This window comes from Tribolium castaneum, chromosome 7, assembly GCF_031307605.1.
Source record: "Tribolium castaneum strain GA2 chromosome 7, icTriCast1.1, whole genome shotgun sequence".
NCBI lineage: Eukaryota > Metazoa > Arthropoda > Insecta > Coleoptera > Tenebrionidae > Tribolium > Tribolium castaneum.
Window position 1 is genome coordinate 18,071,215 of NC_087400.1, and position 26,221 is coordinate 18,097,435.

The following is a 26,221-nucleotide window of genomic DNA, read 5'->3' on the forward strand; positions in this document are numbered from 1 at the left end:
TAAAAGCTTAGGAAAAATTTATAGCGCGACATATAACCTTTCATTAAAGAAAAACATAACTCTTCTCCGGGCCGTATGCGTCGGGGCGACCACACTTAATTTTTTAACATGTTCATGCCAAATCAGAAATTTTAAAAAGCTCACGTGACCTTCACCGCCCATTCTTGACACACCATTTCATACCCGCCTTCCTACTCTAATTAGTCTCTGCGATGACTAATGACTACCTTATGTCAACACTCAAGTGATCAATTTTAAAGTGTAATACAATACCAGCTGTAAAAATTACACCGTATGACATAATAAAGCTTCTCCGAACAGTTCGCCGATTAATCATTAGCACATCAAATTTAACAAATTTTTAATTAAATGGGGAAGTGCGTGACGTTGCATTTATGCAAAAATTTTACTTGAAATTTTCATTTATTAAAACGTGTTGATGTAGAAAAGGGTATTCGTAAAAGTTTTATTAACTTGTAAACTTAACTCATACAAAGTAGAATTTGCAATAAACTTCATAAAACTTAGATATGAAGTCTCGTTAAGTATAAATGTAACTAACAAATGTACTAAATAACCTGAATCATTTAATTTAGCTCCTATACAAGAAGGTCTCGGATGGCCAGAAATAAAACGTATTTTTTCCTGTATCGGTTCCCTGATTTTTGTCACTTGGATTAAATACAAATTCCTCGGTAGGCCTTTTATCAGTGATGAAAAAAGGCACTTGTTGAGGTTAGCCGTTACGCTATTAGGAATTCTTCCTTTGAAGGTTGATCTGGAACTAGAGTAGATAGAGATAGCCGGTTCAAAAACCACCTCCACCTCCCTCTACTGCGCATGTGTGAAAATTGTGTCAGTCAGCCGCAGACGCAAGCGCGTAATCGCAGCTCGCTGGCCTGCGACCAGCTGGTCAGCCGGCCTGCGGCCGACTGACGCCATTTGTGATGATGCAAATATATTTATGTAGTATAATAATAATAATAATAATAATAATCGTCGCCATCTTGGAAGTTTGAAAGTCGGCGGCGGTCATTTTTGTTTAATGGTAAATTGGCGCCAAATTTAAATTATTTCAAAATTAATATTTGAAATTAGTCGGCCATGTTTGTTTGTTAAAAAAAATGGCGCCAAAATTTTAATTTATTTAAAAATTAATATTGGGTGTAATGTTGGTAGCGCCGATGTCGTCACAAATTCCGCCTAAATTCTCACGTTAGATGGCGCCACGGTCTGCAAACTTTTCGCTAGATGGCGCTGCCGTCAGCGCAGCCGTCAATCAAAGATGGCGCTGGCCTCCATTTTTTTTTTTAAACACACCCCCCGCCCGTTTGCGAATATGCAACCAAGAAAACAAGTAGTAGTAGTAGTAGTAGCTTTTTGGGGTTGTGAAATTTTTGGTTTTTGGGGTTGTGAAATTTTGAATATATGATTTTTGAAATGTGCAATTGTGAATACATGAAGTATATATACAATACATGCTGTATTGAGTTAAGCAAAATATTAGAAAATCATCGCGCTTGTCACTAATAACTAATAAAGGAAAGTCATTATTTTATCGATAAGGAAAAAAAACCTAGTATATGTAGTTTTTTATTTTTGTAATGTTGTTTGCCTAACTTGTCTGTTGCGCACCAAGTTTATTTTGTTATTTGTTTAAAATATAATGCAAAAAAAGTTGTTGTTGTTGTTGTTCCTTCCATGGGGAGTCGAACCTCAGGTAGGTAGAGTGGATAGTGCTGTCTATTTTGGAAACCTGAAACAAATTCACATAAGCTATTTGGTTAATGGATAATAATAAAAACAATAAATTACTTTAATTGTTTATTACATCTAAATATAAGTACATACATACATACATATTATAATACATAAACATTATAATACAATAACTACAATACAAATTAAATATTATTCCTGAGTTTGAGGAAGAATATTTTTATGACCCCAAGATAATGTTCTACCTTCAGAATTGTTTAAGATGTAACGTTTATCATCTTTGAAAGATAAAGCAATTTTTTTCTTTAATTCTGTGTAAATGTTATGAAGCTTCGAACGAAAGATATTCATTTCTTTAATAATTTCAGTGTTTGGAACAGTAACTGCGTTTTGGTAGTCAATTTTATGTAATTCACTTGTAATTACATTGTGTTTAATACCCTTAGCTTTTTTAGATAATTCACCTTCAACATCCACACAATATGCTTTAGCACCTGTTCCTAAAAATTCTGATATTACACGTCCTTTATATTCATCTTTCATCTTCCCGATGACAGAAGACGATACAGGTATTCCATGAATATTTTCTGCTTTATAATTTGAAGTATCAAAACGCTCTATATTAGATTTAATATCATCATAAATATTTTCACAAAAAATTTCAATTACTAAACTATCAGTATCGGTATACAAAAGCGTTGCATTGTTACCGTATTTAAGTTTTATGAAATTATAATAAAAATCATACATAATAGTTTTACTGATATCTAGAATAGTAAAACCTACATACAGAGGTTTATTGTAGAAAACTTTTTCGTTCTCTAATTGAATAGCTACAAAATTTGGTGTAAAGATAGATGAATTTTTAAAATTTGGTCGTGCAATTAAACTTTCAGCACCTGGTTTTCTACCTATATTATTCCATGATGTTACCAATTTCACGTTTACTCTTTTATCAATTGATTCCATGGTTTTACCAAAAACTGAATTATTCATTAATTTAAATACATCTTTTTCTAACGCGTTTTTTGATTTGTTACGCATTTCTGTATTTAAATCAATATATGTTTTCAACCATGGTGATTGATTAAAACTTAAAACACGGTGAATATTAATTAATTTTAAACCACCTTGTATAGCTTGTCTTAAATTTCGATAATGTAAAACATAGTGTACTTTATTGTTCAAGGTTGCGCAAAGTTTCTCAGTTTTACTAGAGGGAGGAATAAATTTTTCAGGACAAAATGGTAAATCGTTGTGAAGATTATGTAATTCAGAAGGATATTCTAAATCAACTTCGAATATATAACCTACATCAGCGTTATCTGTCAAATTGAGAATTAGGTTATCATTGAATTCATTAGGATCTTCCCATCGAAAACCGCTATAAGGTAAATATTCAGACATTGCTGCTCCATACAAGTTGGTTGCATCAAGGTACATTATAAAAGAAGTTGGTTTAGAAGGATCATGATTTGATAAAAACTTATTATTTGCTACTGCTTTACGTTTTGAACATTGACAAAGTCCTCCTCTAATAGATTTTCGAAAGAAATGTACCATGTCTATATCAGTTAACAATTCGAATTTAATTCCAGTCATTTTTAACATAGCATCCCAGCCTAATGAAGGTGCTGTTAAGTAATGAGCTGGATCTAGTTCATAAATTTTGAGACAAACCTTTCTGAAATTTTCAAAAATGTCTGTTAGTAACAAAACATCAGACTTTAAATAAATGTCGGAATAATCACCTAACGTTTTGCAATCAAATAGATTCCAGACTTCCTGTGCTCGCTCATAATCATGTTCACTGATATCAGTTTTATTAAGATTATCATAAAATTGTTGAATCAATGGTAAACTGGTATCATCTAACTTATTAAAACAATCCAAATATGAATATGGAAAAACACCTTTTTGTCTTATCAAATTAAATTGGTTATCGTCCGGAAAGTGTTTCCGAATGGTTAGACATTCATTAGAAGTTAAAGTCTGAGATAATTTATCTAATGAAAAAGAAAGGAAACGGAACGAATCTACGAATCTAAGCGTTATAAAAATATTGTCAACTGTATTTGTAGTCGTGTTCATGACCTTATCAACTAAAATTTTTTTTGAAAATGTAATATACTTTTCTTTAGTTTGAGCAATGCAATTAATGATGGTCTTTTCTGTTGCTAAAGCTTTAATAAATAAATGACTATCATAATTAGTTAAATTATGACAAAAAACAGGGATATATTTTGGAATCTTATAATTTAAATTACAAATAGAATGTGCAGGTCCTAAAAATTCACCTGTTAAGTGACAATGATTACGAACTCTATCACAATTTAGACTTCCGTAATCTGTTTTGAAAGGTTCTTTACATAAATGACAATGGGTAGATATTTGAAAAACCAATTCATCTAACGGAGTCATTTCAAGTGGTACGATATGTTTGAGGTGATCGTGATAAAGTCTATTTACATCATCTTGCAACCATTTCACAAAAATTTTAGGAGCATCTTTTCCTCGATAAGTCCGATAAATTGATAAATTATCATTATATGCACATTTTATGTAATATCCGAAACTATATGGTTCATGTAAATGTGTAACAATTGTACGGATATTATCGGCTGAATTATCATTGCGTAAAGGTTTTAAAATAGATTCAAAATCGAAATAAAATACAAAAGGAACTTTAAGAGATTTATCAAAATTTTGAAATGTTAATTCATTACCAGGCACTTCTTTACCAAATTTATTTATAATCAGATCAGAAGTTGGTAATGTAGTGACAACTTCATTACAAGCATACTTACGATGTTTAACTAATTTTTGTTCACTCGAAAAAAATAATAGACAACCGTTACATATAAATTTAGCATGATTATGTTTGGAAAGTTGTGAACTTATTAATCGAGAAATGTTGCTTATCAGACAGTAATGTTTGATCATTCTTTCATCGTCTACGATAAGTAATAAATTTACATGAATGTCTCGTTTCTTAGAAGTTAAATAAAAGGGACCTATAATATCTGATACCCATTTACCTTTTTCATGATCAAAACGCTGCTCTGTTCCATAGACATTTACACTAATATTATTAAGTGCTTCAAATTTAAAAATATCAGTTAATTTAACCGGAAATGAAATATCTGTAAAATCTAATTCCTCTTCAAACTCACGATAAGCATCAACTCGATGTCGATTAACATTTACTTCAGTTGAATGAAGGTGTGCCAAAACAGACCATTTGAAACATTCATTATCATCATTATGAATATTGATAACCGCTCTCCGCTTCGCTATGTCCTTCGGTAATGGTATATATGTTGATGCACGTAGTGGATTGAATTTGTTGATATTAAGTTCCAAAAACAAAATTTCCATTAAAATCCAACCTAAAAAATTTAATACAATAATATGTTTATAAATAAAATTGATATTACTTACCACTATCTTTTTCCAAGAATTCACTCATTTTGTTTTTTATGACGCCACATATTTCTTCCAGTTCTACCTTAATATTTGTCGATATTGAAATGATGATATTTTTAGTGTTGAATGATTTGATTTCGATAATGTCTTTAGAAGGTAAAATATATTTAGCAAAAAGTTCGAAATTAATTTTAAGTTGGTTAAATTCTCTCAGTTTTCTAGTTATTAAAGTGATAAGTTTATCTTGATTTCTTTCAAAAAAATTGCACACTTCCAAGTCATCTAGTTGTGAATTTTTCAATCGGTATGAGGTAATTCTTGATTTGAAGGCAACTTGATATTCTTCAACGAAATCATCATCATCATTAATTTTGGCGGAGATGACACTTTTATGTTTTAAAGAACGTAAATGGTTTAATCTGGATCCTCTGTAGTGACTATTGCATATTTCACAAAATTGATGAAATGAACATGATGGAGCGTTAGTAGTAACTTCTAAAAACAAAAACAAGTTATAATAATAATAATATAAAGAATATTTACAAAAATACCTTGTAAAGGTGTTCTAGTTGTCAGGCGGGCTTTTTTAGGAGTCATATCATCCGAATCCATTGAACACAATGATGAATTTGTAATATGACGCCTATAGTTATCAAATCTCGTAAATGACGTTTTACATCCGGTGCAAGTGAGTTTAGATAATTTATCACCTTAAAAATGCTCTTAATTAAAACAATTTCTATAACGTAAAATGTATTTACTTACTATGTTTTTTTACATGACGTGTTAAAGCATCTTTGCGAGTAAACTTGTTATCGCATTGAGAGCACTTGAACATGATTACTTTCATACACGGACAGTCGAAGTAGAAATGAATTAATCATTGATGCGATATGATTTTATATTCCATAAACTTTGCAACCGGATATTGTGGTTCCTTACGTAAAAATTCAAAAAATTCAAAATATAACTGATAAAAATTTAACGTTTTTAAGGAAAAAAACGTTAGACAGGAAATATGATAACAAAAATAATCAGAATGAATATTATTTTTTATTAGACATAAAACAAACTACATACTTAAACTAACAAAGTCATACACCTAAATAAATTTTTAATTGCAGTTTTTAAGCCAAACCTAACGCTATGAACATCATAAAAACGATCCAACATGTACAAACAATTCCAAACATTGCTAAAAAGGTAGGAACATGATTAAAACAATTTTTTATTGAAACTACATCATGATCATTAAGTATAAGTCTCTTCCAGTCAGTATCAATATAATTACTATTGGTAAAAACTAGTCTTAATTTAAAATATATTACAGAGTTTGCTATAGAAACATTTTCATATTTAAATATTTCTATTGCAGTATTGCTCAAATAACCCAGATTCATCTTCTTCCATTGGTAATCAACATCGTTGAAAAATAAACTTTTCCAGAGAGGAGACCATCTTGTGTTGTTAGGACTTTCACTAGTGAAGACGATGTACATATCTACAACATCTAACGGTTTTTGCACGTACAACACATTTTGTATAAGAGTAACAAACAAGATGAGTGATGAGTTCAAAAGAGGCATTACACTTGAAACGCAGTGGGTTGTTGTTGTTGTTGTTGTTGTTGTTGTTGTTGTTGTTGGCTTCCTGTATCATCTAAAATACACGAAACACAATTATTTATTGATGAAGGAGGACCATCAAACTGATCTTCGTCAAAACTGTTATAATAATGTTGTAAACATGGTAGATTCAGCTTTATATCATGATCTTGTTGATATGTTTCCGGTAATTTATGAAATATATCCATCAACTGGCACGGTCCTAATTTCAGTAGTTCCAGTTTCATTAGTAATCGAATATCGCTTATGGTTTTTTCAAAATGCAGCACTTTTTTTATAACAGGTTCTACACTCGTTGCCATCTTAAATGGAACTAAATTAGACGTTAAATAATTATATCGTATATATATTTCTTATTTATTAGGTAATATCTTTCATTTCAATCCAACTATTCTGATTATCTGGTAAACCTAACCATTTCACAAATAATTAAGTTCCTTTACGTCGAATCACTTTCTCAACTAAATAGACGTCAGGATATTGAGTTTTTGATAATTCCCAAATATAAAAAGCTCCTTTGATTGGTTGACCTTCTTTATCTTCTAGCAGAAATGTTACAGGATTGGTTAGATTAATCTTACTGATTTTAAAAATTTCCGTTGACCAATTGGGTGTATATCCTTTTTCAAATAACATCTTTTCTTTGCTAATTCTTACGAAATCTCCGACTTTAAATTTTTTTCTGTTTTTATCAACAATCTTTAGATGATCATATGCTGTTATGTCTCCTTGATTCGAAGCGTTTATCTCTGTGGGTTTCCTTCCTGTTGTTCGATGTATTGTAGTATTATAATTTTTGGTTATCTCTTGCAATTTATTTATCCATTTATGTGTCGCAAATAACGTAAAATATCGATAAATTTTGGATTTTAAAGTACGTATAACTCGTTCAGCAATTGCTGCTTTTTTAACGCTGTACGTACTATAGTGATTAATATTATAACGTCTCATCAAATCCTGAAAAGTGGTATTATAAAATTCCTTTCCTTGATCTGACTGTAAATTCTTTGGTATTCGTTCTTTTTCATTCTTCAGTATTGATTCCATAGCTCTGCTAACCTCATTAGCTGATTTCGATTTCAGTGGTCTGGTCCATAAAAATTTAGAAAAACAGTCGATTACGACTAAAATATATTTAAATCCATTATTATGATAAGATAAATTTTGCATTTCTGCTAAATCTACTTGCCATAAATCATCCAATCCTTTAATTATAGTACGTCTTCGTTTAAAATTCCTGCGTGCAGGTTTAAATATCTCGTTTACCAATTTTTGCTTTACATCACTAACTTGCTTTAGTCGAACCATTGCTTATTTACGGTACACTTCTCTACAATTTCCATGACGATCTGACATTTGACCTGGAGGACACTTGTTTTTATTATGAGGCATGGGTTCTATCTTTCACTATTTTCATATGAATCTGTTACTTTCCTTTTCTTTGATATAGGTACATTTTCAAGTTGATCTGTATCACCTGCTTTAGAACGTTTGGAAATGGTTTCTGGTTTTATCTTAATACTATCGATTCCTTCAAAGCGTTCTTCAAGTTTTTTTATTCGTCTGGTTATCTCATTTGAATTATTCATAAATTTTTTCCACTTGTTATCGATTTCATAATTTATACTTAAATGTTTGTTATGCAATTCTGATTCAATCGTGTGAGGAATTGTAGCAATTATATTATCAATTTTTTCATCAAGTATTTTGTACTTAACATTCATGGTTAAGTTTAACTGATTAAATTTATCCATCCATATAGCATCTGCTTTATGAACATTATTATTTAAATCCGTTAAAGCAGCTATTACTCCTTCCATCTTTTGGTATATTTGTTTACTTACTAAATCAATATATACCTTATTCGCACAATCTTTGTCTTCTGTTGGATCATTAATGTTACAGATTCTATGATGTTTTAAATCAAGGTCACCATCAGCAGTGAAAACAAAAGGTGATGGTGTAGATTTAAAAAATGCACTTGATGCTGATAACACTTTACGTCCGAATAGATCAATGGGCATTTCAACACTGAGGATTAACCAGAAAAAAACTTAAGCCTAATATATTACACCACATTCCTTTAATTCTTCTTCTATTGATAAAATTTCATTCAGATGGGAATTGTTACCCGCTTTTGTCGCTGTATGTAATAATGCTAGACGTGACACTAATTCATTTATGTCATCCCAGTAAACATATTCTACACGTTTATTAGTGAATAATCCTTCACCAATAAACGGAGATTTAGGAAATGAAGTAAACATTGGTTGCACAATTTGAGTATATTTTACACCTCTATGACCTTTTAGTTGTTTTGTGGGATCATTATTTTTTCTATGTGTATTAGAAATTTCAAGTATTTTTTTGTATGCTGACCGATCCTCTTTTGTAATTTGAGTGTATTTATCTTCAGGGTTTTTAAAAAATATTAGTCTGTATAAACCAGGAGTACCAGGAAATGATTCATTATCTAAAATTAAATCACCATTTTGACTGATTATTAATTCATGTTTACCCATAAATAGTTTATTCTCTTTTGAATTATATCTAGGACCAAATGTCTGATCACTGGTTTTCTCTAAAACTGCTTCTATTGCATTTCTCGCAACTGGAGGATATTGTTCTAAAAATTCATCTAAAATATGTCTGCTATTAATTAAATCATCCATAGTGTCAGATTTGGTTTCTTCATCTTCTTCTTTTATTTCTGGTAATGACTCATATATTTCTTCTGGTTGTCGCAGTGATGTACTAGGTTCATATGTTTCTTCAACTGGTAGTTCAAGTTCTTGTTTAATCTTTTCTTTTTTTGGTAGTTTAAGAAATTGTTTCCTTTGCTTTTGAATATGATGTTTTGGTCTTTTGTGTTGTTTTTGTTGTTGTTGCTGTGGTGGTGGAGATTGCTTCTCCAATTTTATTGAAATTTCTTCTAAAGGATTTATAACAGGCTGAAAAAGCTTTTTAATTGACTCATCCGCTTCACTGCTGTTTAACTTTATGGCTTTATACTTCTTTCGAATTGAATCAGCTGCTTTTAATATATGTCTTTTAAGGTTTTGATCTGGTTTGGTACCCATCATTACCGCTTAATGTTATAAACTAACCGAACAAATCAGAATTATTGTTTATATAACTTCTTATTCGACTGCTATTATAACGGGTCTCAAACTGATATTAACCGATCTCAAACCGATCAGGAACTGCTTTTTAACAGACATTAACCGGTCTGAAACCGATATTAACCGGTCTCTATCCGATAATAACCGCTCTGGAACCGGTATTAACCAATATCACACCGATACTAACCGGTCTGAGACCGATATTAACCGGTCTCTAACCGGTATCTAACCGATACTAACCGCTTTGGAACCGGTATTAACCGATATCGCACCGATACTAACCGCTGTGAAACTGATATTAACCGGTCTGGAAACGTTCTCAAATAGATATCACTCTACACTTGAATAAAATGATCAAACCCTTTTCTATATCGACCCTTATTTAATTCATTATCTTTACATATAACCAAAAAACCATATTGGTTTTTCCAACATTCCTGACATATTTCACAGAATTGTTCGAATTTCATATCAGCACCAACATGATCTTCATATACATGTTTTAAATTTAACAGATCTTGTTTTAATATTACCAATAAATTTGCATTATCTCGAATTAAATGTTTCGGTATTTTTGTATATGTTTGACAGAGATAGAAACTATCAATATTTTTATGCCGGCCCATGCAAAAGTAATCCCTTATCTTAGCTTGATTACACATTATGACATCATCAAATATAAAAATAGAGTTATTTTTTGCATCTTTTGGATCTAGCACGTCTTCATTATGTTCATACTGGTTATATTCCATTCCTTTAATTTTTTGTAGCACATCACTAAGCAGTTTATACTTCGGTTGATATAATGATTTACAATAAATATATATGTTTTCAAATTTCAATCCGTTGGGATCAAACAATAAAGACAATAATATGTTAGTTTTTCCTCCACCAGAAGGTCCACAAATTATACAACGTATTGATTCGGGTAAAAGTGTACCATGTCGATGAGACATTTTATGTTTATTATCAACATTATTATAATCATGATTTATGATAGGTAATTGTAATTTTTGCTTTAACACTTTCATTTTCATACTAAATTAAAAACATTTATAAGAAGGTTTATATAGGGAAAAAAGTTCAGTTAAATGTTGTCTTTCAAAGGGGAAGGACTATTAAATACTGCAATCAATAAATTACCTTTTGAATTACATTTACCAGGATATCAATATTGCGGACCTGGTACAAAACTTAAGAAACGGTTAGAACGAGGTGATCCTGGAATAAACAAGCTTGACAGCTTTTGTAAAACGCACGATATAGCTTACGCTAATTCCAACGATTTAAAAGATAGACATCAAGCGGATCGAATTTTAGAAGATAGTGCATGGTCACGTGTTAAGTCTAAAGACGCTTCATTTGGTGAAAAAGCAAGTGCCTGGTTTGTAACTAACGCAATGAAAGTCAAAAGGAAATTAGGTATGGGAATCCAAAGGAAAAAATCGAAAAGGAAGACAAAGAAATCTAGAAAGAGGACACAGAAAAAACAACAACCTTTTCATAAAGCTCTTTTATCAAATTTAGAAAATAAGGGATATGATAATATAAAATCTGCATTATCAGCTGCTCGTATAGCAGTTAGAAAATCTGGAGGTCGTAAGCGTATAAAAATTCCTCGTATTATACCTATAAAAACAGGAGGATTTTTACCATTGTTACCATTAATTTTTGGAGGACTTAGTGCCTTAGGGGCTATGGGCGGAGGTGCTGCTGCTATAACTAAAGCTGTAAATGATGCTAAAGCAGCGAAACAGAAATTAGATGAGAATAAACGTCATAATAAAGTACTGGAAGATATCGCTATCGGGAAGGCGGGAAGTGGTTTATATCTTCGAAAGCAACCACGAGGTTATGGATTGTATTTACGTAAATTTCCAAAAAACTACCAATAAAACTGCCTAATAGGGCACTAACTGATAATGATTTAAGAAGATATGCTAAATTATTAAAACTACCCAAATTTAAAGGCGTTTTTATGAGAGATGAATTAATTCATATGAAACCTGATAAGACAGAATGTGCTATCATTAATTTGGACTCTAAAAAAGGATCCGGAACTCATTGGGTTTGTTATAGAAAAACAAATAAACAGGTTGATTATTTTGATAGTTATGGAAATCTAAAGCCACCTCTAGAATTAGTACGATACTTAGGAAATTGTAATATTTACTTTAATCATGATCGTTATCAATTTTTATCATATAATTGCGGACATTTATGTTTGATGTTTTTACATAATAAAAGATGAGATAATCATGTATTTTATTCAGTCATGTATAAGACATTCTCCCTAACAGGTGTTGAAAGTACGCTGTCTGAACACTATGAGCCACCCATTGACCTTGAAGAAAATTCGAATTATTCTATAGCTTTAATCGGTTTTTATACTAACAATAATATACCAAATATAGAAGAGGGTACAAATAAATTTTATTATTTTGCTCCGAACACTACTGAAGAAAAAGTGATAACATTTCCGAAAGGTGCTTATGAAATAGCTGCTATAGAAAAATATATACAAATTATTCTTAGTGGACGATCTGCAACTGATGCTCAAAAACAGAATACATTTTCATTGAAGGCTAACGAAAACACATTAAAGTGTGAGATATTTAGTATTTACGACATTAATTTCGCTCACGAAGATAGTATTGGTAAATTGTTAGGTTTTTCTAAAAGGAAACTTAAAGCAAGACAATTACATGAAAGTGATTTACCTGTTAACATAATTAAGGTTAATACAATACGTATCGAGTGTAATATTGTAAGAGGTTCTTTCTACAAAAACAAAGAATCTCATACTCTTTATGAAACTGCTTTAAGTGTTAGTCCAGCCGAACAGATTTTTGTGGAACCATTAAATCCTATTTATTTACCTATCATTAATAGATCCAATATACCTAACCTAACTATTGATATTGTTGATCAAGACCATTGTCCTATAGATTTTAACGGTCAAACAATCAATATTCGTCTTGCTCTGAAAAAAGAAGCATAAACATGGGTTTAGTGTTTCAAAATCAATATAAAAAATCATACAATCCATCAAATTATCAGTCAGTATCTTGTCATCAGTCGACATTATCACATCAGAGCGTGCAGATTCTTAAATCGTTAGGATATAATGTCCGCCAGCAAACTTCAGGTTTACAGTTCACCGGAAATAGACGACAGCATAAGTAAAGAGGAAGAACATACATATAGTCCGCAAGTAAGATCTTTCGATAACAATGATGAAATCGAAATTATAATTAATCAGAGAGATATTTGGATTTCTCTCTTTGAATCATTTATACAAGTGGACGGTGAGTTCATACCAGATCCGGTACCGGAAACTGGCGGTGGAAATGTAACCTTGACTAATAATGCAGCAGCATATTTATTTGAGAATGTAAGCTATGAATTGAATAATGTTGAGTTAGATAGTGTACGTGAAGTCGGAACAGTATCTACAATCAAAACTTTTCTATGTTATGGCAAAGATGAAGTAAGAGCATTAACTCTCGCTGGATGGAATGATCAAGAAAGTCAACAACTGAAGACATTTAATGAAACTGATAATACGTTTTCATTTAGAATCCCTTTATCTTATCTGTTAAATTTACCATTTGATTATCATCGGATAGTTAGCGGTCATCAAAAACTTCGATTAATACGAAGTCGTAACGATGCTAATTGTTTCATTTCTACCGGAACGAGAAAAGCGACACTTAAGATTAACAATATTGAATTAAAAGCAAAACATGTTTACCCAAATGATGAAATTAAATTAACTATATTAGAAGGGATCAACAAAGATCGTGTTATATCGTTACCGTTCAGAAAATGGGAAATTCATGAACTTCCATCAGTTCGACAAACTAATAACGACATCTGGAGAGTTAAAACATCTACTCAATTAGAAAGACCAAGATTTATTATCGTTTGCTTTCAAACAAACCGAAAAAATAATCCAAAGTCTGATGTTACTCTATTTGATCATTGTGATGTAAGAAGCGTACGTTTATGGTTGAATTCAAATGTTTATCCATATGAAACATGGAAACTACAATTTGCTAAAAATAAATATTTAGAAGCATATCAAGCTTACGTTGATTTTTATAAGGAATTTAATGGAAAAGATCGTGCTGAACCTATATTAAGCTATACAGATTATACAAAAAGACCGATATTTGTATTAGACTGTTCCAAGCAAAACGAAGCAATTCGAAGTTCCACCATTGATATCAGCTTAGAATTTGAAAGCGATAATAATTTCCCAGCCGATACAAGAGCTTATTGTATTATCATTCATGATAGAATAATGCAGTACTATCCGTTAACAGGAATAATTAGACAACTGATATAAGGATGAAAAAAAGTGTTACTATAAGTGATAGTGCTCCGGAAGTACATAATCTAATAGTTTGGTCATATGCTTATCAAGATGCTAGAAAAGGAAACTATTGGATACAATGCGCTGCAGACAGAGAAAGGTTTAAGTTTAGAATTAATCAAATGAAAAATATTTTAAAGGAGATCTTAAATTCTGCTCATCGTGAACAAATTTTTCAGTCTAGATTTAAGTGTTCAACATGAAGGTAGTAGTGATTGATGTTCAAGGATTTTATATACCTGAATTCATCGTTAAAGAATTAACAATATTTGATGGACATCGAACTGGTCACTATTTGTTTAAATCACCGGTGCCGTTTCGTCAACTAAGTGCAGATGTAAAAAAACAAGTGAAATATTTAGAATTAAATCATCATCTATTACGTTACAACAGTGGAAATATCGACTATGAAAATATTTATAACATACTAGAAGAAAATATTATCGATGATGTTATCGATATTATTTACGTAAAAGGAAGCGTTAAAGAGGATTTTTTAAGACAATTTTTCGATTCAAAGGACTTTTACCCTAGGATCATCAATTTGGAGGAAGCAAACTCTTGTCCAAAATTGCAACCACAACTTCCGTTATGTATGCATCATTACTTAAAAACTAAAATATGTATCTGTAGTCTTAATAATGTACGGTTTATTTATAATTATGTAATTCAGAATTTACCGAAATAAACGTTTAAAGTTTTAATCTCGTTTCCTTCTCCTACTTCATTAACCTGCCCTCTCCACTCTAGTTAAGATTACAAAAAGTATAAAGGGATCAACTTTTAGTGTGTGAAATAATTTTTATTGAAATATCAACAGTCAACACAACCATCATGTCTAGTAAGTAGAAATAATTTTTACATTATTTTATTTTAAATTTTTTCCGAATCAATTGTTTGAAATTTAATTACAACACTTCATCATCAGTCTTAATAAATTAATGTAATCTATTTATTAAATTTCTCTTTCTTTTGTTACAGAACATCCCGCAGGTTACTATGGGGACTATAACCCAGATTTGGTTGTTAACCACGCTGGGTTAACCGAAGAGGAGGTGGACCACCTCCTCACCCAAATTCCCGCGGGCACCTTCGAGTGGGTTTCCCTTATTAACATCTATCTGCGACTGGAACCGCCCCCATCCCTTGGAGGTTATTTTGATATTTTTACCGTGGGGCGCTTGACCGCCGCGATAGACACCGATGAGGAGCGGGGTATAATTGACATTTGGGTATGGGTACATTAAACCTCATACATGTTGGATCGTTTTATGATGTTCATAGCGTTTTTTATGATGTTCATAGCGTTAGGTTTGGCTTAAAAACTGCAATTAAAAATTTATTTAGGTGTATGACTTTTTTAGTTTAAGTATGTAGTTTGTTTTATGTATAATAAAAAATAATATTCATTCTGATTATTTTTGTGATCTTATTTCCTGTCTAACGTTTTTTTCTTGTAAATTTATGAATCAAAAATTTTATAAATATCCAGTTGTATTTGATTATTAATTTATCGTTACAATCATTTTCCCCAAAAAATTTATATCCAATAGTTTACAAACAATATATACATTTCTAATAGTTAAAACACATTTATACATCTTTTATAAAAAAAGTGGATTTGTTTAATTGAAATAGGTAAAAATTCATATCCAAAACCTTAATTAATTACTGGGCGGTTAACATTTTTTACCAAAAGATTTTGAAGAATTTACAACAATTTATCATAAACCCTCAACAGATGATATAGTAATTATTGTAAAAGCTGAAGTTTATATTTTTTTCATTATCTACTTTTAGATTTAAAACTAATTATCCGAAATCTATAAGCGAAGAATTTAAAATATCAAGTCCAATTTCGGCAGCGATAACAACTTACTCAGGTGGTATTTATCTTTTTCTCAGAGATAATACATATATTACATTATCTAGTTGCATCTCTGGATATAATGTTCCTGGTTTAACAAACGAATTATTTGAAGGTGTTCCTAATAAAATAACAAGGACATTTAGATATTTAAACGGAAAGCTGTACTTTTTTAATGAAAATAATTACTTTGAATATGATGAGTTTACTAAGAGTGTCATACAAGCGGGACCTAAAACTTTATCTATATTTAACATTAATTGTCCGCGAGAACCCATCTTAATTCAATTGAAAAAATTATCTTTTAAAAAGATTATTACACACAATGCAGTCCTGGTTGAAAATTTAACAGATTATACTCGTGAAGAAGATAGTTGGTGTAGTTGGTGTATTCATCAGTGTTTGTTTACAGTAAGTTTATATTACAACTTAATAAAACGTTCTTTCTAAACATCTAATTTAAACATCTAATTTCAGCTTCAGACCTACAAAAGTTGTGCCAAAAAGACGCATCGTAAGTTTATCGAAAATATTGACTTCGGCACAAGTTCTTCATCCACAAATTCTTCCGATTCAGACTACTGAATTCTTCTCTAAAACCAACATAAATAATCTTTTTTTGGTAAATTCTTTAATTTTTTAAATTTGTTTACCACATTTGATTGCTAAAAATGTGTTTAATTTTTTAGGAAAATTTTTATCAAATTTTTATCAAACAAAAAGTGCGTCACAAAATTCCTACGATAAGGTAAACCACAAAATTAGTATTAAATCATATTTTATTTCATTTTTATTTTTTAGGAAAGCGTGTTATCTGTTAACCGCAAAAATTGATTATAAAAGTTCCGTTTTTTACACATTTCACCAGTTTTATTAAAACTATCTTTGTGAGAAGTTGTATGTGCTCCGCTGTGTATTTTTGCATTTAAATTTCAAAGGATTCTGTAATGGCTGATCAACTATTAAATCTGAATAAAATTGCTGCCTGTGAATATACTGATACATATGTCAGTGCCAACGATTTGGAAGTGAACAAGAAATATAAAATCATCAATTTAACCAAGGCAAACACACAACATGGGGTTATGATGGTAGCATATCTGGACAACGTCGGTAAAGTTTTTTTACCTAAACGACTAACAGCAGTTATGAATGATACCATAATTACGACACTAATGGAAGGACTCGGATCTTATTTGATTTATATGGGACGTAAGCAAGCTAATGGAAATCAGGAACATGATGCCCACATTTTTAATTTCGAACGTATTGTTCACGAAGATTAATGTAAAATTTTTTGGTAAGTGTCATGTTCACCTCTATTTAAAAAACTAATTTATGATTTTTTTCAGGTTTCCAAAATAGACAGCACTATCCACTCTACCTACCTGAGGTTCGACTCCCCATGGAAGGAACAACAACAACAACAACTTTTTTTGCATTATATTTTAAACAAATAACAAAATAAACTTGGTGCGCAACAGACAAGTTAGGCAAACAACATTACAAAAATAAAAAACTACATATACTAGGTTTTTTTTCCTTATCGATAAAATAATGACTTTCCTTTATTAGTTATTAGTGACAAGCGCGATGATTTTCTAATATTTTGCTTAACTCAATACAGCATGTATTGTATATATACTTCATGTATTCACAATTGCACATTTCAAAAATCATATATTCAAAATTTCACAACCCCAAAAACCAAAAATTTCACAACCCCAAAAAGCTACTACTACTACTACTACTTGTTTTCTTGGTTGCATATTCGCAAACGGGCGGGGGGTGTGTTTAAAAAAAAAAAATGGAGGCCAGCGCCATCTTTGATTGACGGCTGCGCTGACGGCAGCGCCATCTAGCGAAAAGTTTGCAGACCGTGGCGCCATCTAACGTGAGAATTTAGGCGGAATTTGTGACGACATCGGCGCTACCAACATTACACCCAATATTAATTTTTAAATAAATTAAAATTTTGGCGCCATTTTTTTTAACAAACAAACATGGCCGACTAATTTCAAATATTAATTTTGAAATAATTTAAATTTGGCGCCAATTTACCATTAAACAAAAATGACCGCCGCCGACTTTCAAACTTCCAAGATGGCGACGATTATTATTATTATTATTATTATTATACTACATAAATATATTTGCATCATCACAAATGGCGTCAGTCGGCCGCAGGCCGGCTGACCAGCTGGTCGCAGGCCAGCGAGCTGCGATTACGCGCTTGCGTCTGCGGCTGACTGACACAATTTTCACACATGCGCAGTAGAGGGAGGTGGAGGTGGTTTTTGAACCGGCTATCTCTATCTACTAAGGTCGTCTAGCAATAGCAGTAATTTTTAAGTTTATCAAATGATGTAGGTAGAAAGCGAAAAGAATCTAAAAACGTAATTTTCATGTTACAATGTATTCCTGAAAATGAAATATAATTTTCATGATTCAATGGTATTATTTCAATATCTGAAAAATTATTAATAAATTCTGTAATAAAAAGGTGAGCGTCATATCCAGACAAATTATGTAAAAAAACTGGCAACTTATTTGAAATTTGAATTTGTAAATTACAATTATTGCATATTGTAGAAATAAATTCACCAGTTAAATGGTTATGATGTATAACTTTTGTATTATTATCTGTAAAGTTGCAACCACATAAATTACAATTATTAGTTGTTTCATGTAACTCTTTTTCTAATTCTGATAAAGGTTTATTTAGTATTTTCTTTTGTTTTAACAATATTTTATTTACAAATTTGCAACTTTCTTTTAATTCTGAAATAAACCACTCCTCTATAAGTCTTAAAACTATCTAATTTACTATCAAAAGAACATAAGTCTGCATATATAACAAATGGTAAACGTAGCAATGATTTAAACTGTGAAAAATGTAAAAGACTTCCTGGAGAATTCGGTTCAGGTAAGCTTGTTTTAACTGCAGGAAATGTTGAACAATCTCGTTTATGTCTATCAATTTTATCTTTTGATTTCGAAGGAATATGTTGTAAACAACGATCACAAAAAAATATTTGATGCTCATTTTTACTTATGCTGCTTCCACATGCTTTTGCAAGATTAGTAATTAAGCAATAATGACCATTAGTGTTAATATTATTTTTAGTTAAATATAATAAATTTATATGTTTTTCTTTTACATTTTTTGTATGATAAATAGAACCGTCAATTTGTCGGGTTTTTTCGTTGAATTTAAATACATTAATAGAAATAGTAGGATTCTGTTTTTCAAATTTGGAAATATCTTTTATTTTAACAGGCATTTCAATATTTTTTAAGTTTAAAATTTCATGAACATTACTAGGATAAGATTCAACTCTCTCATATTTAGAGTGATTAACAGGAAAAAGTGCAGCCAAAATAGAATAAACAAAACAATAATTATCCTTATTAAAAATATTAATAAAACAAGAACCTTTTCGTTTCAGCTCAATAGGAAGAGGAATGTATGTTCCCCCAGAGTCACTAGAATGGGAGGTGGTATCTTCTTCTTCATTTTGCGATATATTAAATATCGATAATTTGTTTATGGAAATCTTCAAATTTTCAATACTTTCTAATGTTTCACCAGACTTATTTTCAGTGAAATCATCCATCTGTAAATTTCATAAAAATTAACAAAAAAATAAATGTTATTACTTATATTTTACCTGATTTAATAGAGCATCAAATAAATTTTCTAAAATTGAAGGAATTTCTTCAGAGTGAAAGACTGATTGATTCTGAGGGTTAAAACTTCGAAAGGCATGTTCTTTAGTTACTTTAAATTGATAAATACAATTTAATATAATGTTAATCTTAAAAGCTCCTAATTTTCGTAAATTTTTTTCAAATTTGATAATTAGAATTTCCTTGCAATGTTCAAAAAAATATTTCGGTTCTATGTAATAATTATTGCTGATTAAATAAGTTCGTAGCCGATTATTAAAAGCTGATGAAATCTAAAAATATAAATTAATTAAATTAGTTTCATAATTTAAAAAAAAATGCTTACTTTAACAAAGGAAATTTTCTGACGTATATCTTGTTGTAAACCTTTTCCATATTTTGTTGAAGAGGATATTTTTTCTTGAAAATGCGTGAATAAAGTTTTTATTCTTGAAATGTAGTATTCATATTTTTTTTTCTCTCCTAAACTTATTGCTTGTTGTTGATTATTTTCTAAAATTTTTTCCTTGTTTCTAATAAAATTTTTAAAGGTTTCATAATCATAATCGGAAATAGCGTTTTGTAAAAAAAATTTATATTTTTTTGGACATCGTAAAATTTCAATAAATTTCTCTAAGTTTATAGATGATAATGCGAAAGTCGACGTCGAAGAAGAAGAAGCTGATGTTGATGGTGATGGAGGTGGTGGTGATGATGATGATGATAATGTTGTTAACGGGGAAGCAGACATAATTATGTGATCTTTTTAAACTCGACAATATTAGCCCAGTTCTCCTGTCCCGTATTTTTTTTCCCTAAGTAAATTATTACGGAACCTTTTCCACTTAACAGATATTTTATGGCTCTGTTATTTAAAGTTGATACAATTCTTTGAGGAACAAAGAAGTTACCCTCATTAATTTCGCATATAATGCCCCATCCTGTTTTTGTTTTCAATCTTATGAGATTTCTTATTTTATATTCTTTCTTCTGAATTAGAGAATCTATTTTAATAAGTGGAGGCAATTCACATGCACCTCGTTGATTTAATTGTAATAAAATTTCATCTGGACCAACTTCATTGTTTTCACTGCCTGAAGGGTCTTCAAAATTTGTTGAAGCTGAGGGTTCATCAACAATTAGAGATTCTGGGTCATAATTATTTACATAATTATTTGGAAGATTATTTTCCATTTCTATTATAAAAAATACATTTAAGTAAATAATAAAATTTCAAAAACTCACTTACTTATTTCTTTTGTAAAGAAGAATTTGAAAAAATGGTATCACTCACTTGTTTACCGAATAACTCATGGAAGCCAACTGAATCAAATGATAATATCCACTTCTTAAATATCTTTTCTGAATAAGAAGACAAGTCTGAACACGTTAATAAACATATCTTATCGTAATAAAACAAGTTAGAACAAGTTAAACCTACGTAATTCCATTTCTGGTTAACCACAAAATCTTATCTTATCTAAGAACATCCTGTTTTTATGGTAAACAACAAATTCCTAACTTATCTTAATAAGACAAGTTAGAACAGGTTAATATACGAGTAATAATAATAATAATAATAATAATAATAATAATAAACGAAAAAACTATATACTTCCACTTTTTTTCATAAAATCATATTATATCTGAGAATTTCCTGTTTTATTATAAAAAACAAATTTTGCTTTTGTTTTTGTTTCTGTTTGTTTGTTTTCAAGTTAGGAAGAAGATTAAACCACATTTAGTTTATTGATATCATATCGTATCTAATAATATATATATAGTTGAAGGTAAAAACAAAATTTTGCAATTTTGCAAACAAAAACAAAATTTTGTTTGTTATTTTGCATCACGCAAACGGAAATTCTTGTTTTTCTTTGATAAATGTGTTATAGAGGGGATTCATTCCTATATATGCGATCCACTTTAAACAGTGATTAGTTTTACATGTTCAATATTCCATCATCAAAATGAATTTGATATTCATGGGTAACAATGATCTTTCTCTCGGTAAGTTAAAATGTATGTTTATTTTATTACATACAATTAATTATATATATATATATTTTTTTTTTAATTTTCAGATGAAACACTCATCATAAAAAATATAATTGAAGATGTAATTATACCGTTAGGTCTACAACATCATTTAACATTTGCCTACATCAATGTAGGAGATCCGCCACTAGACGATCAAGAACACTATATGAAAATAGTACATTTTTTAAATTATACGTTTAAAGTAAGATTAGATATAATATGTAATAGAACGATACTTTATCTTGATATATGGAAAGTATCATGTTTATTTTTAAAATATCAGTTATCTGTATTGTGTTGTATTATTGTATGTATCTAAAAATCAAATAAAACACTTGTAATAAAATTATAGTTTTATTTCAATTTACAAGTTTTTCTACAAGTTGATGAAGTGTTAGCAAACAAAGGTTTTTTAATACATAATGCACACCAAAATAAATCATCCTTAACATAATTTCCAAAATCAATTGTTCTTATTATAGTATGTTCATAACATTGTTTAAACGAAAAAATACATGAATCTTGTACATTTTTATATAAATTCTTATAAAACTTATAACAGTCTATGCAATAACGAAACTTTTTGTTTACACTTTTAAATTTATAATAATAACCTTTTAAACACATTGTTGATGCAGCAAAAAAAGGTAAATACAAATCGTAAACTGCAACTTCAAACATGATATGCAAAAACAAATTATCATCATCAATATATTTATCGTATTTATAATTCATCAATTTTCTGTTATTATCTCGTAGATTTCAAGACCTTCGATGAAATCTTCATCTGAACCAGGATTTTTTGCATAATATGGTTTCTTGTTCTCAAAAATTTCCTGCCACCTTATCGTTGGTAATGCGATTAAGAATTCATGAAAAATTTTCGTTGGTACCATCGCATGTAAAAATATTTCAAAACTTGATATATCTTCTCGATTATTCTAACAATTTTCTATAATACATTTCTGACATAGAAGTTCTAGTCGATTTGGTTTCATATTAACGCAGTCACTTTAAGATTAACACCTAAATTCAATCAGACTGTTTTTATAGTTGAAATTTATCAAAAAATGTATCTATTTATATTTGTGGTTAATTAACCTTAAGAAAATTGATAATTCAATTCTTTACATCTGTTTATCTACGTTTGCGGTTAACTAATCTTATCAAAATTACTCATTTTCATCCTCATCGTTTGCTTCCTCATATTTTGTATTAAAATGAATAAGTGAAGAGATTAAATTCTTTAATTGTAATAAGATTGGTTCGTTAGAACAATTAATTCCAAAAATTGATAAATCCTTTTTGCCAGCTCTAATTAAAGTATTAGTAAATTCTTCATACTCATAGTAATTTTTTTTAGTAAAAAAATATATTTTTCCGTTTGTAAAACGAATTGCCCCTGTAATTTTATTTGGTATACCATTAAAATCTTTTGATATAAGTCCTAAATTTGATCTATAATTATGATGAGTGTTTATTGTTACATATTTATCATCAGAAAAAAGATATAATTGTCCATCATAATTGTTAACCATTGCTCTGATAGGTACATTTAATTTAAATTCTTGTGAAATTTTTTTAGGATATCCATATTTAAGACTCCAATTTGGCAAAGAAACAATATAAACCATATCATTTACAATTAATAAAATTTCATCGGAGGAAGGTCGTCTAGCAATAGCAGTAATTTTTAAGTTTATCAAATGATGTAGGTAGAAAGCGAAAAGAATCTAAAAACGTAATTTTCATGTTACAATGTATTCCTGAAAATGAAATATAATTTTCATGATTCAATGGTATTATTTCAATATCTGAAAAATTATTAATAAATTCTGTAATAAAAAGGTGAGCGTCATATCCACACAAATTATGTAAAAAAATTGGCAACTTATTTGAAATTTGAATTTGCAAATTACAATTATTGCATGTTGTAGAAATAAATTCACCAGTTAAATGGTTATGATGTGTAACTTTTTTATTATTATCTGTAAAGTTGCAACCACATAAATTACAATTATTAGTTGTTTCATGTAACTCATTTTCTAATTCTGATAAAGGTTTATTTAGTATTTTCTTTTGTTTTAACAATATTTTATTTACAAATTTGCAACTTTCTTTTAATGCTGAAATAAACCACTCCTCTGTAAGTCTTAAAACTATCTAATTTACTATCAAAAGAACATAAGTCTGCATATATAACAAATGGTAAACGTAGCAATGATTTAAACTGTGAAAAATGTAAAAGACTTTCTGGGGAATTCGGTTCAGGTAAGCTTGTTTTAACTGCAGGAAATGTTGAACAATCCCGTTTATGTCTATCAATTTTATCTTTTGATTTCGAAGGAATATGTTGTAAACAACGATCACAAAAAAATATTTGATGCTCATTTTTACTTATGCTGCTTCCACATACTTTTGCAAGATTAGTAATTAAGCAATAATGACCATTAGTGTTAATATTATTTTTAGTTAAATATAATAAATTTATATGTTTTTCTTTTACATTTTTTGTATGATAAATAGAACCGTCAATTTGTCGGGTTTTTCCGTTGAATTTAAATACATTAATAGAAATAGTAGGATACTGTTTTTCAAATTTGGAAATATCTTTTATTTTAACAGGCATTTCAATATTTTTTAAGTTTAAAATTTCATGAACATTACTAGGATAAGATTCAACTCTCTCATATTTAGAGTGATTAACAGGAAAAAGTGCAGCCAAGATAGAATAAACAAAACAATAATTATCCTTATTAAAAATACTAATAAAACAAGAACCTTTTCGTTTCAGCTCAATAGGAAGAGGAATGTATGTTCCCCCAGAGTCACTAGAATGGGAGGTGGTATCTTCTTCTTCATTTTGCGATATATTAAATATCGATAATTTGTTTATGGAAATCATCAAATTTTCAATACTTTCTAATGCTTCACCAGACTTATTTTCAGTGAAATCATCCATCTGTAAATTTCATAAAAATTAACAAAAAAATAAATGTTATTACTTATATTTTACCTGATTTAATAGAGCATCAAATAAATTTTCTAAAATTGAAGGAATTTCTTCAGAGTGAAAGAATGATTGATTCTGGGTGTTAAAACTTCGAAAGGCATGTTCTTTAGTTACTTTAAATTGATAAATACAATTTAATATAATGTTAATCTTAAAAGCTCCTAATTTTCGTAAATTTTTTTCAAATTTGATAATTAGAATTTCCTTGCAATGTTCAAAAAAATATTTCGGTTCTATGTAATAATTATTGCTGATTAAATAAGTTCGTAGCCGATTATTAAAAGCTGATGAAATCTAAAAATATAAATTAATTAAATTAGTTTCATAATTTAAAAAAAAAATGCTTACTTTAACAAAGGAAATTTTCTGACGTATATCTTGTTGTAAACCTTTTCCATATTTTGTTGAAGAGGATATTTTTTCTTGAAAATGCGTGAATAAAGTTTTTACTTTTGAAATGTAGTATTCATATTTTTTTTTCTCTCCTAAACTTATTGCTTGTTGTTGATTATTTTCTAAAATTTTCTCCTTGTTTCTAATAAAATTTATAAAGGTTTTATAATCATAATCGGAAATAGCGTTTTGTAAAAAAAAATTATATTTTTTTGGACATCGTAGAATTTCAATAAATTTCTCTAAGTTTATAGTTGATAATGCGAAAGTCGACGTCGAAGAAGAAGAAGCTGATGTTGATGGTGATGGAGGTGGTGGTGATGATGATGATGATAATGTTGTTAACGGGGAAGCAGACATAATTATGTGATCTTTTTAAACTCGACAATATTAGTCCAGTTCACCTGTCCCGTATTTTTTTTTCCTAAGTAAATTATTACGGAACCTTTTCCCCTTAACAGATATTTTATGGCTCTGTTATTTAAAGTTGATACAATTCTTTGAGGAACAAAGAAGTTACCCTCATTAATTTCGCATATAATGCCCCATCCTGTTTTTGTTTTCAATCTTATGAGATTTCTTATTTTATATTCTTTCTTCTGAATTAGAGAATCTATTTTAATAAGTGGAGGCAATTTACATGCACCTCGTTAATTTAATTGTAATAAAATTTCATCTGGACCAACTTCATTGTTTTCACTGCCTGAAGGGTCTTCAAGATTTGTTGAAGCTGAGGGTTCATCAACAATTAGAGATTCTGGGTCATAATTATTTACATAATAATTTGGAAGATTATTTTCCATTTCTATTATAAAAAATACATTTAAGTAAATAATAAAATTTCAAAAACTCACTTACTTATTTCTTTTGTAAATAAGAATTTGAAAAAATGGTATCACTCACTTGTTTACCGAATAACTCATGGAAGCCAACTGAATCAAATGATAACATCCACTTCTTAAATATCTT

General features: G+C 29.6%; 1 protein-coding gene and 4 long non-coding RNA genes across 8 annotated transcripts in view; 2 read left to right on the top strand and 3 right to left on the bottom strand.

Annotated features, from left to right (window-relative positions):
- LOC107398920 (uncharacterized) overlaps nt 1-26,221 on the top strand; it is a 302,351-nt gene that overhangs the window by 158,426 nt on the left and 117,704 nt on the right. The gene's annotated exons all lie outside the window — the stretch shown is intronic.
- Nucleotides 1,578-6,844, bottom strand: LOC135266668 (uncharacterized). Its single transcript, XR_010334805.1, has 5 exons — nt 6,703-6,844; nt 5,911-6,646; nt 5,697-5,855; nt 5,161-5,640; nt 1,578-5,108 (listed from the first exon to the last, which is right to left on the bottom strand). It is a non-coding gene; the product is annotated as an uncharacterized LOC135266668 (long non-coding RNA).
- LOC135266667 (uncharacterized) lies at nt 15,097-17,668 on the top strand. Of its 2 annotated transcripts, XR_010334804.1 has the most exons (6): nt 15,097-15,111; nt 15,252-16,548; nt 16,615-16,759; nt 16,827-16,885; nt 16,939-17,437; nt 17,490-17,668. It is a non-coding gene; the product is annotated as an uncharacterized LOC135266667 (long non-coding RNA). The 2 variants fall into 2 exon arrangements; XR_010334803.1 differs by having other exon boundaries at nt 15,252-16,759.
- On the bottom strand, nt 17,489-21,190 carry LOC107398927 (uncharacterized). The gene is made up of 4 exons (XR_010334807.1): nt 21,056-21,190; nt 20,153-21,002; nt 19,809-20,099; nt 17,489-19,754 (listed from the first exon to the last, which is right to left on the bottom strand). It is a non-coding gene; the product is annotated as an uncharacterized LOC107398927 (long non-coding RNA).
- On the bottom strand, nt 22,188-25,857 carry LOC135266783 (uncharacterized). 2 transcript variants are annotated; one of them, XR_010334934.1, is made up of 3 exons: nt 25,208-25,857; nt 24,863-25,153; nt 22,188-24,808 (listed from the first exon to the last, which is right to left on the bottom strand). It is a non-coding gene; the product is annotated as an uncharacterized LOC135266783 (long non-coding RNA). The 2 variants fall into 2 exon arrangements; XR_010334933.1 differs by having other exon boundaries at nt 22,188-25,153.